The sequence below is a fragment of the Orbicella faveolata genome, unplaced genomic scaffold, assembly GCF_042242905.1.
Source record: "Orbicella faveolata isolate gen_17 unplaced genomic scaffold, um_ofav_v1 contig_13, whole genome shotgun sequence".
In the NCBI taxonomy this organism is placed as follows: Eukaryota; Metazoa; Cnidaria; class Anthozoa; order Scleractinia; family Merulinidae; genus Orbicella; species Orbicella faveolata.
Genome location: NW_028301540.1, coordinates 14,145,745 through 14,165,000, shown reverse-complemented (window position 1 = coordinate 14,165,000; position 19,256 = coordinate 14,145,745). Strand labels below are relative to the sequence as shown.

Here is a 19,256-nt window from a genome sequence, read left to right as displayed (position 1 = left end):
AGGGGAATGGGGTGGGTGTATGTGGGTCTCTCCCCCCTCTCTCTCCCCTCCTCTCTCTTGTCTCCTCTTTCTTCCGGCTCTCTCCTTGCACCATCCTCGTCTAGCGAGCTTGTTCACAGGCTATACTCTCCAGGTAGACTGCGAACAATCTCTCGTTTGCACGAAAATCCGTGGGAAAGAACGCTCGTGGCTTTGCATGTCAAGCTCGCACACTCACGGCGGCTCACTTCTCACCTGTTGCGTTCATCAAGGATTTTCGAGCAAAAGAGAGACTGCATGTAGGCTAATTAATCTCCAGGGGTGCCATTACTTCGCTGCACATGGCTAATTTGTATCAAAATACGGGAAATTGACAAGTAGAGCCTTATTTGGTAAATGGGGCAATGATTAACCAAGCGTAACCCAGCATGCTGTCACATCACCCTGAACAGCTGAAGCACGAGGGGAGTTTCTTGAGAGATAATTTGCAGCCAAATGCCTCTTCTGAAGAAAAAGAAGGACTCCGAAGTCTATAATTGCTAAAGGTATGCTTAGTTTAGCCTCTTGTCCGAGATGTTTTTAGGGTTTTTTACCCAGAACGTCGCAAGAAACATCGATAAATCTTAGTCGCGCAGTGACCGCCACTGATGAAGCGTTGCGAGTCCATCGGAATTCAGCACATTTGGGATATGCATTGCAGTGATTTTTTCCCGCTTTACTTTACTTTCTCTACAAAAGAATCTTCCAGTCAACGTCAACCGATTGTAATTCGAAGAATGAATGCCTCAATGAAAACTCTGCGTTTGATTTTGATTTTTTTATTCACGGCGGTGTTGGACACGACTCGCAAAGCATGCCGGGAGGAATTTTCCCTGGAGCTCATTTTCATCCGATCGCTAAACGGCAAACCTCCCCACGTACTGATGGTGATGTGGAAATATGACTTATAGGAGGTTCGCTCGCACCCGATGCTAAAAGAAATCTGTAATGACATCCATATGAAATGTTCCGCAGGCCAAGTAATAGCTGTAGATGACTTCAGCTCCATTTACAGAACCACCATTTTCAGCGCTGATTTTAGGAATCGAAGCTTCGCAGTTCGTCGAAAGATAAATTATTTCCGTTTCTGACCTCTTCGAATTCGATCTTAGCTTGTTAGAATTGAACCTACCTTTGGCACTTTCCTTCTGAGATATCTCGACTAGTGTATAAAGTGTATCAGTGTATCGCTGGCCAACAACATGGTTGTTGACAGATGTTATGTTTTCGTTCGACGATAAGAGAGCTGAGAAGTAAAACCTACGAAGAAAAGGGTTGAATAATTCGAAATCAAAGCAATGTTTTGTCCTTGAAAACTTGTGGAAAGCTTGATTAATCGAGTTTTGCCCGCTGTATTTCCTTATTAACCAAAAGGAATCATAAACAGCTTGCTAATGAGCTGTGGCTCTTTCAAAATAACAAAAACAATTTGCAGTAAAAACAATTAATGGAATTAGAAAACTAGAAGCTTAATGGGAGAAGTAGGGTATGTTTTGCTTCAATGTAAGTGGTAAAAAATAATCGTATTTGTCCCCTGTACCGGGTCACACTCCCAGCAAATTCTTGTTCAACGTACAAATCCAAGATTAAATAAATTATGTACTGTGTGGGTCTATTTGGTAGACAATGGGATAACACAATTTTGGTCTTATTCAACTTCCTTGAATGTGTGTAAAGTAAAAGGTCTACATATGACTTTGCCTCAGACATTGCCACTGGCAATATCAATGTTCAAACTGACGAGAGTTTGAGATTTCTCTTCACCTAGTGCCTAGGTGTTGGATGTAACTTGTATCTGCTCCAAGTGTCCATTCCTGGGTTCTCAGTACATGTGAGGCCATGTACAAGGGAAATCAGGGTCAATGGAAAGAAGGCTTGGTTGAGTTACATGAGATGAATGCTTTGGACAAGTAATATACCTCATGCGATTTAAAGTGGTTGCAACTAAAATTGCAGATGGGAGGTGTGAAAAAAAAAAAAAAAGACTTACATTTACTTGCAAATAATAATTCAATTCTAAAGTATGCTTTTTAAACTGAATATTTGCAAAGTACTGACAAGCACAACAAAAAACCAGCAAAATAGCACAAAAACCACATTCTGGAAACAGCAGCCAACATTAAGTTCACTTATAAATTAGTAAACTGGAAGACTGTGAATGATAGGCACTGTCAATTAGCAATGACTGAATTGCTCATGGTCCTGTGCCTTCATTGCATGTCCTCATATCACACCTCTGCTGAAGTTTAAGGTTCAATGAAACTTGTGTAAACTAAAGGGAGCTCTTTACCCAGAACAGTGCTATGCAGGTCATTTGAAATATCTGTCAGTGTAAAATTTATTCTCTTCAAGTCCTGTGGTCAACAACACAGTGATCATGTACTGATATTAACGTTTCCTACATTGGCTATGAAATATTTTGCCAAAAACAGTCTCCACAGTACTTCCTCGTGTCGACTCGTAATGATTGTGACCAACTGAATTCAGAATAATCTAGCATGTAGCTGTATCTTAGGTCATCTATAGTGAGATGTTTTGATTGAGATAACTAAATTGTAACAACATTTTAAAATACAAGCAGATGCACTATATTGAACACTTGCAGTAGCTCTTAAAACTTGGGATTGCCATGCAGCTTTCTGAGTAGTCACTTGCATTATGTCATTATGTATTCTGTTTTGGTCTATTCCATTCTAAATTTGATATCGTAAACAGCTGCATGCTGTAGCTTTCCTTGTTTGATCATTACAGTGTAAGTGGACAACACATTGGCTGGTTCTGCTCCAGGCGGGTTGACAGTTATTATGTGTAACTATACACATGAAACACTTATTATTTATTGTTGTATAGTCTCCCACTACTACCAACATTCAAAGGAAAATAAACGTAAAGAAGTGGGAGACCAAAAATAATCAGCCATAGATGACCGAACAATAACATCCGATCCAAGAGTAGTAAATTCCTGTTAGAGGTAACAATTCAAGACAGGCAGTGATCATGATAGTGAAAATTCACTGTAAATGAGATGATATCTTTAATGGACTAGCATCCAAAGCAGGATCCAAAAATCTTGAACATCAGCCAAACAAACGGATGACATATGCACTACAAAAAAAACATAACAAGAAAACATTAAGATGTAAAGGGAACAAGCCAAGCCACAAAATTGTACTCTTAAAACAAGGGTAGAAATCACACAATCACTCCTGCAAAATACCGGGAACTTAAAAGTCAAGGAAAATGCCCCAACTTCAAGTCTGATTTTGACCGTTAAAATGGGGCCCACCAGACTTTTCTTAAAGTTCAACTCTCGAACTAAAGTCTCGCAAAAATAATTCACAATACTGATCCCTGTTACCCCGCAAACGACCAAAAGAATATCCATGTCAAGCGCGTGTGGTAAACAAATGTTTTCAACATAGCATGATTTCCATTGACTAGTTCTGGTGCAAAAATTGCTTACCTGCACTTGAGGCTTGGCAAATAACTGGTCTAGATATTACACTAGCAGCTCCTAGAAAAGGTTTGTTTGATTCTCATGATGAGTGCAGAAATCGGTCGAGAAACGCCGACCTACTCTTCATTCGCAACAAAAAATGTGTCCACCATTGCTCCAGCTGAGAGGACATATGATTGGTCGAATACTGTCATGTGAACTGTCTCCAACACCACCTGAACATTCTCGGTGCGAGATGTGATATCAATGTGTTTGCATGGTTGACCTTATTTACTTTAAGTCCTAAGCTTGAAGTAGCTAACCAAATGTAATTTCAAACATACGTGTTTACTTGTGGATTTGTATATGTCTGTAATTTCTTGACTTTATACACTGAAAGGTTCTTGAATTATTTTTTTTGGTGTGACTGTGCAACCCAAGAATACTATTATAATTTTGCTATCTTGGAAATCACAACTCTGCAAGAAAAGAAGAATTAATCTGTGAAACAATTGCAGCCCTTATCTCCAATGTTGGCCATCTTGGGGTGATAGCACAATTGCAGTTTTTTGGAGGTTACTGGAAATTTTTACAGAACTGTGGGATTAACATTTGGAATTGACTGCTGCACAGCCATAAATACCAAGGACAAATTTTGGTCTGCTTTACTGAGAAGAGCTAATGACCGCCTGAACATTCACGGTGTGAGATGTGATGTCAACGTGTTCGCATGGTTCACCTTATCTACTTTTAGTCCTTCCCTGGTAGAAGTCCTAGCCAGGATCCTAAGGAGGATCCTAGTAAGATCCTAATAGGATCTTGTTTAAGATCCCTTCAGAATCTTACTAGGATCTTACAAGATTCTATTTAAGATCCTTAAGGATCCTGTAGGATCCTATCTAATATCCTACGGATCCTACAGGATCCTACAGGATCTTAAAGGATCCTGCAGGATCCTATATAGGATCTTGAACAGTACCCAGGTCAACTTGCAGGATCTTATACAGGATCCTACCAAATGTGTAGGATCTTGTGCAGGATCCTATCAAATGTGTAGGATCTTGTACAGGATCCTATCAAATGTGTAGGATCTTGTACAGGATCCTATCAAATGTGTAGGATCTTGTACAGGATCGTATCAAATGTGTAGGATCTTGTACAGGATTGTATCAAATGTGTAGGATCTTGTACAGAATCCTATCAAATGTGAAGGATCTTGTACAGGATCCTATCAAATGTGTAGGATCTTGTGCAGGATCCTATCAAATGTGTAGGAATTTGTACAGGATCCTACCATTCAACTATATATGCTAGGATCTTACTCATTTTTTATTTATAAATATTTCTGGATTTTCTTTACACACAAGCATGGTGATCATTTTCATTTCAGGGGAAATAATTTGTTTGGGATCGTACAAAGGATCTTGTATTAGTTCTATATCTTTTCAATTGTCGGATAGTACTTGATTTTTCCTTTTCAGGTCAAACCCTGCAATGCTTTCTGTCTTCTTCCTTATACACTTAGCATCCATTTAAGATTATAATTATATAGATAGGACCATGGGTGCACTCTGATTGGTCAAAAACCCAGTTTTATCAGAGTATAAAACATAGAAAAAGCGTGTTTTACTGGTTTTCTCCACATTACCTCTATATCATAAAATGTAATACATGGCTTAGGCTTCTTCATTTGTTAAATAATGACTACATGAACAAACCATCCATTTATTCATGATCAACTGTTTATTAATGCAAACATGCAAACATGATAATATGTACCTTTCTGATTACAAAAACATATGTTTGTTATGGGAATCCAATGGCACATAATTTTCTTAAAAGCTGACTATTTCACCCTTGGAACTGAAAAAATACTTACAGCAAGTGAGCTGGTTAGTAACACTCTGAACCTTTTCAAGCTTTTCCATGGCATGTTGGAATGTCTATGGACTGAAGTATACTGTAACTAAATCAGCAGTTAAGGGAAATTGCACCCAAAGTGTTTTAATCTATCGAGGCACTTTCGGTTCATAGAAGTCCGGATCTCAGACCAGTTTCTTTCCAGTACCTTGTCACTGAACTTGACTCGAATGCACTCTGCAAATAAGCAATTAAATTTACATGTAAGATTTAGTTCATTACAGATACAATTTCAATATATCGTTAAGTTTAACTTTTGTCCACTGACTTGAACTTGTAATGGTTCTCTTGGGTGTACTTATTAGAAGTGTTGGACAAGCAAAAAAAACAAAATAAAACAAAACAAAAAAACGTGTTTATTCATAAAATTATTAGTAAAGAATTTTGGCGCATTTACTGAAGTGATACAATTAAAGGAAAAATGATGTAGTTCAGGGCAGAAAAAAAACCCAGGTCTGATTGCCTGGGAGAAGTACATTTTGCTCTTGGGCAAGTGAAAAAGGAAGGTTGGTGGTCCGGTGGGCAAGTGAAATTAGCCTCGGTAGTCTTGCTAGTTGATATCAGATAAGGTATGAACATTGCACACCTATTGGGCAAGTAGTATTTTAGTGGACACAAATGAAAACTGAAATGTACTGGCCCACTGGACAACTGGATTTCAATTTTTCTTTCCTGCCCTGTATCTGACTTGCAGTAATGGTTAGAGCAAATGAAAATTTAAGCATACTCACTTTTAATAAGATTTATTTTTGTTTGATCTAGAGTCTTCTTCCCCTTTGATGGATGAGTTTCTTTTGGCTTCCCTCTCTCGTCTCTTCGTTTGTGAATAAGTGTGTCTTTAGGGCTGTTGCATAGAGGGTTGGCTTCTTAGCCTTTGCAGGCACATCAACTATCAAGTTGATACCTCCAACAATCTGTTTAATATGAGACCAAAACAAACCAGTTCAAAAGTCAATGAGATGGATTTCAGCTGCATGGAATATCCAACATGGCATGGCTACATGTCCAGTATATTTTTTGTTACATTATTCAGTAAATTATAAGTCGGGTAAACTCCCAGTTAATTAAAAGTTGATTTAAGTATGTTTACGTAAATATAACTTCAGTCATTTAAGTAATGATCCAGATTAGAACTGTAGCATTTTCTTTTGTTCTGCGGCAATACGCTTTCCCCACATTGAAACGGTTGTGCTTTCACAAGGAGAATATATCAACCGATGGAAAGCGGGTTTATGAAATAAAATTTATTTAAACTCTATTTTGAAAGGTAGTTTCTTGTGTGTTAAAACATGTCAACCAATCACAACAGTCATAAACAATGGACATAAAAGCTTCCAATTTCCCAATGTTCCCCACATAGGATTACTGTGGTATTTAGACTCAGAAGAGATTTTGTTGAAAGGAAGATAGTTGATCAATTACGGATAAACGTATATACAGGTACCTGAAGTTTTGGTAGATTTTGCTGATTGAGCCAATTAGAAGTATGATACAACAATAGCAAAGTTGCGCAAAAGTTAGCACCTTTTTGCATTCCTTGCTGCCTGGTGCTATCCTTCCTATATGGATTGCTACTTAAAATTTAAGGGCCCATTAACTGATCTTTTTAAGCTGTTGCTAAGGAAAATTTATTCTCGAATAACCCTATCATTTTTAGTTAGTTCAGAGTTATTTCTTGTGTTTCAACTTTTCCATGATCAGTAACACCAGTGATGACATCATTAGGCCACACCCATTTTCATGTGACTAATTCTGAAAAAATGCAAAGGTGCCCAAGCATATTACTTTATCGGCAGTTTTTTCATCGATTTGATATTCTAACTTTAATCTTTATTATGTTATGCATCGACTTTGTTTCATTTGTAAACGGTCAGATTTTGAGAGAATTTCAAAAATATTGAAAAATACCTAATTTTCTGAAAAAGGTATGATTTTACAAAAGGAATGCGTAGCTATGTTTCCCACATTGGCTTAAATTGTAACTCGTCGAAAAAAGCTGAACTTATGAAACCCGCATTTCCTTTAGCATTTAAATAAACTGGAAGTGAAAGTGAAAGTTTGCCCTCCTTTAAGCAATGTGTGCGAGTGCCTGCATGAATCGGTTAAAAGCCGATAATTGGACACCCCCGATATTGCACACCGATTACGTGACAAATATAGACACACAGAGATCGAGAATTTTGTGATAGATACAATTAAGATCAGAACAGACCTAACAGGCCCTAATGTTGTAATTAGAAGTGACAGGTTCTCATCATTTGCACAGTAAAAAACAACTCTCTGTGCAAGATCAGGTGCCCAAATTGTAAGTTGGTCTGGCATCAAAGACATTACAGAATCAAACTTGAGATACATAAATCTCTGAAACTGAAAAATCTTAAAAAGAACAAACATTTGGTTGACCCAAGGTAAACAGATCTTAAGTGACACACATCATTGCATTTAGAACCATTTTTTAAAACCATGATATGATAATACATACTGGTTTTACATTGGGCTGAGTTGGAGTTGAACATGAATTCAAATTAGTAATAACTTTAGCTTCCTTTTGTTCTGCCAGCCTTTCCAATATTTCCATGATCCTGTCCATCTTGGAAAAACCTCTCCATCTTTCCATCTTCAGTGCTGCCATTTGCATATACTTGTTACTTCAAAGAAAAAAGAAAGAATTAAGCTGAAGGTGTTAGGCCAGTAATGAAGCTAACTACCAATATGATATATCTGAAATATTAAGAAAAAAATCTTTAAGAAAATTGAAAGTACTGTAGGAATACACTTGTAAGTTCAAAGACTTTTGATTGCTTAATGACCACGGTTCAACAGGTCTCTTTACAGCTTTAATCTTTCCTGTTATTTTTAATTATGTTAATTTTAATTGCAATTTCCACATGATTATTAGAAAATGTCACGTTTCTATAACTCGATAGAAACACAGAACTAGCACGAGCTGTTGATGTAATGATGGCCCGTGCAAAGAGAATGTACAGTTTGATAATCAAAGTTAACAAGTTTTCCTTTTTTTCTGTCGCAGTGTTTTCTAAAAGAAATCGAAAACTTGTTCTCCATGTTTCTATTTTGTTATAGAAACACTTGTAAAAGTTTGGAAGAACTCGAAAAAGCTGCACTGGAAACACGTACCTGCGTCTCGTGTTCCCACAGCATTTCTCATTCTCCCAAACTTCCACTTGTGTGTCTATAACTTGATAGAAACACGGAACATGTTTTCTATTTCTTAAATATAATAGTAATTAATTGCTGCCAAAGTGTATCAACCCATTCAAATTAGATTTGGATCCTGCTAATTCGAACTCGGTTATTTCGATTCCCCTGTTATTTTGAACTCAAATCCATTTTCCTTGGATTTGCCCTTCAGTTATTTATTATCGGCTATTTCGAACTCCCACTATTGTGAACTAGTTTTCACTTCCCTGAGAGCTTGAAATTAACTGCATTCAACTGTGCCTTATTAATGCTTGAAACATTTGATAGAGATTGAGGTGAAATCATACCTTGAAACTGCAGAGCAATCTGTTAACCCGTTCTTTCTCTTGTTTGATCAAGTCAAATTCTGAAACAAACAGCAAAATAGCAAAAAAAAAGTCATCTCATGTTTTGATTTCATTACTTAAATTAATACTGTTCCTCTGTTAATAATTGCCACAAAAATTGCTACAATGTTCATTATGCAGCAGCTGTTGCTTCTAATGTCAGCATTTTAGTACTAACATGTAGTTCCACCACCTTTAGAATAGCCCTATGGAATGCCTAAACATTACATGTACATGACACACTATTATTAGGAATCATATATTAGTACATACATGTACATCTAGACAAAGATCTAGAGTTGGAAGAGAAATAAATAAATAATTATTGATTGATTTTACTATTTATTTACCTTTTTCACAATCCTTGAAGTCTTCGTCCTTTTCTTCAAAGTCTGACACATCAACATTAACATCACTTTCAGATGGCCCAGCAGCCTTCCTCCTCTTTGGGCTCTCACCTGAGGTTGGTGTCTTAACTGAACGAGATAGCATAAGTTGCCACATACATGTATTTGCTTGTACTGTCAAGGCTGGTGTTCTTCATAGAATACAGTTGGACCTGGCTAATTCGAACTCGGTTATTTTGAATTTCCTGTTATTTGGAATGCAGAACCATTTCCCCTGGATTTGCCCTTCAGTCATTTACTATTGGCTATTTCAAACTCCCACTATTTTGCACATTTTTTGTTTATCCTGCGAGTTCAAAATCACTGGATTCAACTGCATTTTGAAATTATATATATTTTTATAAATTGTTCTAAATATTTGACCATTTTCAGCATTCCAGGACCTAAAAGGTAAGAGTTATTTTCAAAAGATTTATAAAAATCGTATTCACTGCTAATGATAAGTACTGTATTTTGACGGTTCTTTAATTTTCTCACTGCTTTTTAGCCACACATTAAAAATAGACGTATATAAAATGCCTCTTTCACATTTCCATCAGTTTCCACAGGCTTGGAAACTGAATTTCTAAAATACCATGACATGCCAGGTTTTCCATCACCTGCGTACGGTACACTTTGAGCTTATTTTTGTTCATCTCATTTCAAATTTACACATGTAGCTGATTACAAATAAAGTTGTTGTTGTTGTTGTTGTTGTTGTATATTACCTCGACTGTTGTGTGGGAACACAGAATATAAGGAAAATTAAATTGCAGGCACTCTGAAGGAACAGGATTAAAAGACCCTATTTATTGTGGTTGTAGTATGCACAAGGTAAACATAAGTATTACATATTTGGCTACTGGTGAGTGAGTCAGGCCTGAATTCATTTGATATAATTTTGAAACTTCTGGCTCTTCGAAAGAAGCAAGTGTTTTCAAATACATAAAGCATGAGTATAATACAAATAGGTAAATAGAGTATACTGGTTACTTCATCACAATTATTGTACAGATCAGACTGCATTAATTAGTACCTTTCCTCTTTGTTGTCCTTTCTTCACTTTGCACCTGATGCTCACTTTTGTCTTCGTCATTTAAGTTTTGACAAAGCTCTTCTCCAAAGAGACTTAAGATGGTTGTACCGCTTGGAAGCCTGCATACAATTATCTAATTGTCTTAGTTGGGACATACCTGAAGTGTAAACCACTCCCTCCCAAGAACCATGGGCACTTTTAACATGCACCTTGTCTTTTGTCTTTGGGTTTAATTCCTCAATGTATTTTCCCTCAACTACTGCATACTTTAATTCATTGACAAACCAAACCAAGTAAAACTTGGTTTCTTTTGACTTACTCTCTGCAATATAAAACAGTAAAGAGACGGAATAAGGCATACGCAATGAAATAAATTGTTTGTTGCCTACAAGGAATGGTCAAAACAATCCGTGCACTTATGCTTGAGACTCGAAGAAAAGCTTAAACCTTGAGCATGAAATAATATAACTGGGGATTGTTGTTAATTTCTGGCCAAGAAGTTTTCTCTCTTTGTATTTTTGCCTGAGCTTTTGCTTCTAGCATTTCCCGATCTGTCCAGTCAGACAGAGAAGTCTGTTGACTACTTGAGCTTGTGACAAACAATAATATCTTGACTCCCTTAGCTTCGCAGTGATGTAAAATCTGTTACATGATTAATAACGGACCAATCAGCCATAAACATGAAACAAGGGCTTTATGTTCTTAGATGTGGTGACTATTTTGGCGCGTAAACCATTTCCTAATGCACCAAAACGGTTCTGGAATGAAAAGATAAAATTTGTTCTGTGAAAATGTGACGTGGAAATTTTGAGCATGCATGAAAAACTATATTTTTATGATTTCGTAAAGCCTGAATACGTTCAAATGTTTACGAAAAGATCAGCAAGCAGTATCGGAGTGGCACATCTGCCTCAAATCAGCTTGAAAAATCGTCTTGTAAACCTCCAGACGCGAAATATTTTCATGGCTCACATATTGATGGATCTAAGCAAAGAAAAATATCTGTTTTAAGGACAATAAAACGGTCTGGGTTCGCAAAAAAAAAAAAAAAAAAGACGAGTTATTTGACATGTTAATGAAAGACCCTGTTGTGCCCTTGCATTTTCCAGTTTTAAGGCTATAATATATAGATTATGGCCAGCCTAAAAGTGTATCTCCTGGGCCGGGTTGTTCAGAGACCGATTAAGCTAACCCAGGAAAAGGTAGAATTTTGAGGTTTTCTGTATATTGTTTCGCCTTCTGTTTTGAGTGGCCAAAATATATCAAATGGATAATTAGACATGAAAGCAATCTAATACAACACATAATATACTTTCATAATTTATAAAAAATTAAGATTTAAAATTTAAAATCGGACATCATCTTCGCAAAAGGGCATTGTAGTGGGAGAGAGAATGAAGTGTGGTATTAAGGAAAGCTAAATTAGCTTCCCCAGCTTCCAATGCTCTCTTCAACTTCAGGTCACCATAATTGTCTTCTGCTACAACTTCCACCGTGACTTCTTTGCTGCAGCAGAGCTTGTTGAGTAGATCTTGCCTTACACTTTGATTTTTCTTTTCTTGGGTATTTCAGCATTATCATGAGCCTGTTTTCCTTTGTGTCTACTTACTGCATTGGCAAGGCAGAACTAATGTGCTCTTTTGCAAGTTCTTTGTGTGGGTTTTGAATGTTGTGTCTGACAGTTTGTAATTTGCTTTTGAGGTTGGAAATCGTTCATAATGTTTCCTCAATATTGGCAAACTGCTCCTTGGTGCATGGTGCATGGTTTTAGCTTTATAGTTGATGGCTTGAAAAGCTCTTGTTTCTGCTGCTGTAATGTCTCCTTGATTTCTTCGGCTTGTTTAATGGTTAGCTTGCTGTCTTTCATAGCCAATGTAGGTTAAATTAGGAGGTTGGGGTCTGGGTTTATAATTTGCGAAGATGATGTAGTATTGTAAACCAATATGACTATGCCAGCTTAATATTATTTCCATTGAACAGGCTTTGTAAAAGTTTAGAATGGATTGCTTCTGATAAGACCAAGTTATTATGGAGTCCACCAACCAGTGAGTTCGGTAGTCCAACAATGGCATCAATCTGGATCTTGTTCTCCCTTGAATTACTGCTGAGGAAAATAATTTTATAGCAATCACCATAATGTTGAACTGTAAATTTACACAACAGCATCACATAATTATATTATGGTTATTTATGAAATAAAATGTTTACAAGTGATGGCATACCTCCTTTGTCTAAAAGTATTTCCACAGAATTCCAAGTTTTTATGCCTGCCTAGGTGTAGGGCAAACAGGGTTTGAGCCCCCCCCCCTCCCCCTTGCCTCCCCTCTATTAAAAAAAAAAAAAAACAAAAAAAATTCAGTCTTAAATGTTATTACTGGAGTAAGAAAACAGGACCCATGGAGGGAGGCTGGAGTTTCAATGAGTTCTTAAATGTGGGCAACTTGCTTAGCCCTGCGGGTCTGTTGTAAACAAACCTTATTAACAGTATGTAAATAATAGGAAAGATAAAACGTTTATTGGGAGTAAAATAAGATTTGGAACAATAAAGCACTTTAAATGTTGAGATTTCATTGTTTCATTTAAAAAATATTTTCATTCCGGTAGATAATACCGGTCTATGTTATGGTCAGTAGTGTTAATTAGGCCAGACCATGTGGGTCCATGAAGGTGTGCCATTGTCTCTGTGTGGACCTGACATGAAACAAATAAATGTGTTAATTAGTGTAATAGGAACAAATATATACTATGGTGGATTGGGAAGGGAGTTCCAAAAGTTTTTTTTAAATGGTTAACTAATTAGGGAAGGAAATGAAATGGAAAAGATGAAACACTCTGGTTCTTTTGGGGACATCTTGCAATAAATTTGTGTGGTCATGTGGAGAGCTTCTTTAAAGATGTGTTGGTGGAATGGGGAGTAATAAATGTAAAAATCATAATTCCAAAAAAAAGGACTATGCTTATGGAGGTGTCTTTGGTTTCAGGTAATCCCAGAGATCCTCACTCATTCTTTCCTGAATGGCAGGTTTCTAGCATTAGGCCTTTTCGTGAAATGGGCCCTCACTGTCTTTGTTCCCAAACTGTTAATGAATAGGAAAACAGCATTGCTGATGTCAAGGTCAAATGTTGTCAAGTCTATTCATATGAACACTTAAGAAAATGTTTCGAGGCACAAAAAGCATATAACATTCTCCAATACTCTAGGCTGCCAAAAGCTAACAGAAAAGGAACTGAAAAGCCTGCTGTTATAGTTTCCTATACCTAGTGTGTGATAAATGTATTGTTAAAGAAGAATTGTTGGGCTCCATTTGGTATTGAAAAGACCAGTACCAAAGACAAAATCATCAACTAATGAAATTCATACAAGAGGCACCATGTGGAAGATCAGAGCGGTAGACATACGTGTATTAGAAACAAAGCACTTCTTGGTCAGCACGTTGGTCTTGAGAGCAAAAACTTCAATTGTTAGAACATCATTTTGATCATAACTTGTACTCTTGATGTCACAACAATAGCTATCTGTCTTTTAAAGTCTTCAAACTGTTTGGGAAAGTATTTTCTCTTGTATAATGTAGATTTTTCTGACAACAACATCAACAACTGAGCGTGCTCTTTGAGTGAACATTATGAGCTGAACTCTGTATTCATAACAAACCACTGGTGATGTTAAGAAGTACTTTCTCCAGTGCCATTTGGTTGGTGATTATATTTTTATTGTATGGTGAAACAGAGATGTTTACTTTCCAAAGTTTGATTAAAAACTCCTGTGGCATGATGCTGACTGCTGCAATGTGTGTGTGAAATTTAAAATATGTTAATGTAAGCTGTTTTGCTTAAAACAGTGGCAAGTGGCCTTGACTCCCTTGTTAGTTATGATCCTTAATGCCTGTATGGGTTAAAATACCAAAGAAAGGCAAGATAAAACTGGGAGAGTTCGGTCAGTAAATTAATGTTCGAGGGTTAGCTAAGGTAGACTTGAGACACCTCTAGTGAAGGTCATAGATTAGGAATACCTTTCACAGGGAGGAGCTACTTACAGTAACACCCCAAAATATGGTTATTTGTGAGCCCAAATGTTTGTTTTCATTTTTGCGCACCTAAGCATCTATGTTTATACCGATGCTGGTAAAGTGCTGGTGGGGTTGATCCCCAGCACGCAAGGTAGAAAGTGGTGTATCTGCACCTTGCGTACCTGTTGTTTGAGTAAGATTAGTAATCTCCTTGTCCACCAAATGCTCAGCTTGTCCAATTGCAGTTTGGTTGTGGTCAGGGATACTTGATGCAGCACAGCCATGGCATGCTTCACAGCTTTAGATGCAGCAATGGCAATTGCGTTAGTGAGCGCCTGAAGATTCATCTGGGTCATCCCTGGGACTGGGGGAGGCTGAAGATCTTGCACTGTTATGAGATCAGATGCAGGCAGCAATGGGTAAAGACGCTTGAATAAGCTTGAGGGCCAACAGTATGCTTCTTAGGCGGCATGATTCAGTGAGAAGAAATGAACTATACAACAAAGGATGTTAGATCACAATGCTAACCTCATACAGAGTTATATGAGATCAGGAAAATTACAAGGACAGAAAAAACACCCTCAGAGGTGCCAGATTAAAGTAACTGCCAAATAGTTACAGTGTGCGAAAACAGGAAGAAGCCGTTTTCTAGGGCTGCAACGATACAATCTCTCACAATATGATACATATCTTGATACAAGTGCCATGATACAATACATGATACAACTGACAGGTGATGCAATCTTATTCTTACTTGACTGTTTTGAAATTATTATTTCCATTTATAAAAAACCTAGCATGATAATAAATAACACCAATAACAGAGTACAATAGTAGTGTTATAGACTCAAAACAATATTTGTTTTACTGATTTAACAGCTGTCTCTAAAAATCAGTGATTGAAATTAACAAAATGAGAAATGTCTGCTTGACTACTTCTTGCACAACTTGAAGGCACGATTTTAGACAAAACTTGTTCACAATAAAATGTCAATAGAATGATTAAAATTCAAGAACTGGTAAATGAAAAATGTCTACTTAAACAGACTTTTTCTAGAGCTGTCCATACTTTGTCTAAAGCCGCAATGTTTACATTCTCAGGGCTAAGGCATGCTCCCTGAGCATTAACAACGTCCCCAAAAGTTGGAAAAATTATTTCACTTGGTACTGAAGTTGGCCGGGATGGCCAGTACACACTTAGCAAATATTGCCAAGTGAGGGTACTTGACCTCATTGCACTTCCACCATTCTAAATGGTTACTTTCTGGAGGAATACATAGCTCGGCTTTGAATCTGCTCAGCTCGTCTTGAATTTGTTGCTGGAGTGAATGCTCTGACACTACATTGGTAATGAACACATAAGCTCTGACATGGCAGTCTTCTTGCATGGAGGGAGTCAGGGTCCTTTAGTTTCTCTGGTTTGTCTTGCCGGGACAGTCAGTTGATGCAGGGTTGGGCAAAGAAAGCAGGCTAGGGAGCTGAGGAAGGCAATCAGTTACTTCAGGAGGGTTTACCTGGTCACTTTTCTCAACAGAGTCAACTGGTTCAGCTTTGACCTGCGAATGATCGGATTTATGCATTAAAGAATTCTCTTTTCATAGTTTGTCACTTGTTGATTTGTGAGGTGTTTAAAAAAAATATTTACCGTACCTGGAATATATTAAAATGTTGCTATAGAATGTAATGGAGTAATTACCTGATGTAGATGGGGTGTCCACAACCCTTTTAATGGTCTCCACTTTCACTGCTACTTCAGCAAACACATGCACTTGCTCTTCATCACTGATGAACGGTAGAGAGTGAAACCTTGGATCAATTGCTGTGACCTTGATGCAAAACACTCAGAGCTTGATATCCTCATACCTTGGCAGCAAAATTAATTACTATGAATAGCCTACTTGACATCTCATATAAGCGTTGTACTGTAGCATTCAAGATAGTGTTCTTAAGAGCAGATTTCTCTAATGGTCACCTATACCTATGCAGGATAGAAAAATTCAATTTTCTGAAACTTTGTCAGGAACAAGGCTTTTACTAACTTATTTCAAAACTGTACCTTGGAGGTTGTTTGGATTTTTGTTTTCTTGTGGAGACGGCCTTACATATTCTGCCCCGAAAAGAGCAAAACTTGACCCGAAAATTACACTTTTTCTGAACACTAGCAAGCCAAAATAATAAGCGTAACTGAAAAAGCTAACCCATAGTACTAAAATGTTATCTTTAAATAAAATCTTTTAGCAGTTATTTAATGTTGTCAGATAAGCATGAAATTTAAACCTGAATTTTTAGCAAATTTTTAAAATTATACGCTCTGATGATGTTGCATCATGTCAAAATTTCAGTGAATTTTGTGGACCAGAAAGTCAATCTGGTACATGGATTCACCTGCCCAAACTATTTTTCTGGTTAAAAGTATCCCTTAAGCTACCTTTTTACCGCAAATCTAGCTTGGGTAAACAACACCCAAAAAATTGAGAGCGTCTCGAAGACTAGGCCCTTGTGTTAATTGCCTGACACTTTGACCTTTCACACCAGGATCACAACATTGATCCAGAAATGTTTGCCTGTGGGTCTTATCTCCACTAAAATAGTCTTTAGGTCCCTAAGATTGGTTACTGTAATTGAAAATACGTATCAGGCTGCAAACGAGCATTTTAAGCAGATGTTTATTTTGAATAAGAAATCATACATTTAGCAGTTGGCGACTAGAGACGACACACGCAACGAAATATCAGATAATAAATCAGCATCGAGAGTAATCTTTGAGAAACTAGTGGAATACATAGTAGATGAAATAGTTGAAGTGATTTCTTACCTTAATTTAGCCTATCTTGATATAAAATTGGCAGTATGGCAAGGTCTTGGTCTCCAACACTTTATTTTGAAGCTTCCACTCATGGGAAATGTAATGGGCAGTGGTAGTAATGTATGATTCAGTTGCCTTTGAGGTCCAGCTACCAGTTGTAAAGGCAACAGAAACTGCTTTTGATATTTTCATACAGACATCCTTCTCCACTTTGTCATATCATGATGGAATCGATATTTTGCCGAAATATGTTCATGACGGCACTTTATATCTGGGCTCTAAAACTTGAAGGAAGCAGCTTTATAAAGCTGGACTTTTGAACAATACTGAATGATGGGAGATTGTGAGAGATAAATATTCCGATATGCCTGGAAATGTTCTGAGAGTGGGGTGAGTTAATTCCACGAAGGTACTGTTCCTCATGAAGCTACTTAACTTGAACTGAGATGAAACTGCTTTTGACTGACTTGGGAAGGAGGCTGCACCACTTGAACACTCTGCTGGGACACTTGATGGATGATGTCCTTGGACATGAAAACTCATATTGGTCATTGAGCCAGTGTATTGTAGTTCAGAGAAACAATAGTGGTAGACGACAATTTGTGTTACAACCTTTCTCACACCTTTGTCATAAAATACCTTGAATGCAAAGTCTCTCCAGACTTTGGATTTGAATGACAATGGTGCCGGTTCTAGATCTTAATCAGTTTTTCTGGATGACATCTTCAAAGATTTGATTGGAAGCATGTAAAGCAATACAAAGCAAAGATGGAACTTTTTTCCCTTTCCCGGGCCCCTTTGTTTAATAAATAACTCTGAAAGGTCTTGGACTTGAGTAGAGAGTCATATAAGACAGTTATTTCTGAATGTTGAATTTTTTATTCATGAAGAATTGCAATATTTTAATATCGTGATATCTTGTCGTAATATCTATATTCGTATCTTGACAAAAAATATTACAATTCACCGGTACATTGGTGTATACTAGGTGGATCGTATGGAAATAGGCAATCAAAATAGATTGTACACTCGTGGGGTAAACTGCAAGCAAAAAGAATAGTCAAAGCCATTATAGAACAGGCACCTATTGTGTAGATTTCTTCAGTTGCTGATTGTGTGGAAGGACTGATAGAGATGAGTTGTTGAGGTGACTAAATGGTCCACTAAAGAGGCTTAGCTGGCTTGGTTGGTTGTATTGATATTCTTCTTTTCATGCATGCAGTGATTTCAACAGTGTTGTTCTTGGTGAAGGGTGTCAATTGTGGCATTGAGATGTTTTAGCTCTACCTCTGGTAGAGGCTAATCCAATTTTGTCAAACTGTTCCTGTTGAGACTGAGAATCTTTGCCTTCCCATTAATGCAGTGAGGCTTTTTTGAATAATTTGGAAAAAACCTTCTACTAATTAAAACATAATAGAAATAAATAAAGAATTACTATTATTTATCTTACATTCTTACTTTGACCTCATGGACCCTTTGGGTAGTCTGAGTGGATGGCTTGGTTCAAGTTACTCCTATGTTGTCACCTACGAACATATTGCATGGGCTCGATTATTGCATGAATCCATAGAAGCAGCATTCTTTGGAAGTGCTGCTGCTGTCAAAGAACAAGAACAGGGCCTAAACCTGTGACAACAGTCTTGCATGACTTGAACATCCAAGTTACTGGTAATGAATGAAATAGATAAATGAATTAAAAAATAAATTAATAATTAAATCATTAATAATTAAGTAAGGAATGTTCATATTGGTCATATTCTCAGTCTATAACCACTTTTTCTTTACCTGATCTTGTTTTGCTTGGAAATGAGTGGACCTTAAAACAATGTTTAGTTACATTGTGCTTCATAACCTCTTCCCCAGCAGTAAAGTAGCAAAGTGAAAATCAAATTGGAAAATCCATTACCACCAGGAATTGTCATGAAATGAATGTGTCATTAGTGAAAGATTATTATTCACATCTTGGAGAATGACTGCTTGACTGGGAGGCGGAGACAATGGTTTCTAATTTAATGAAGTAACTTATTTTGCACAAACTGAGCTTGATGGTGCACTTCTCCATCAAGTGCCCTGAATGGCTACTTTATTCAAACTGTATA

The 19,256-nt window shown here is 37.1% G+C and overlaps 1 long non-coding RNA gene and 1 pseudogene across 1 annotated transcript in view; one reads left to right on the top strand and one right to left on the bottom strand.

Moving 5' to 3' along the window:
• Positions 1 to 400: 400 nt before the first annotated feature.
• Positions 401 to 19,256, top strand: part of LOC149115145 (uncharacterized) — a 71,337-nt gene continuing 52,481 nt past the window's right edge. Inside the window, exon 1 of the long non-coding RNA XR_016205996.1 lies at positions 401 to 524. This is a non-coding gene — a long non-coding RNA (uncharacterized LOC149115145). The remainder of the gene's footprint in view (positions 525 to 19,256) is intronic.
• Positions 5,303 to 17,690, bottom strand: LOC110040162 (uncharacterized; annotated as a pseudogene).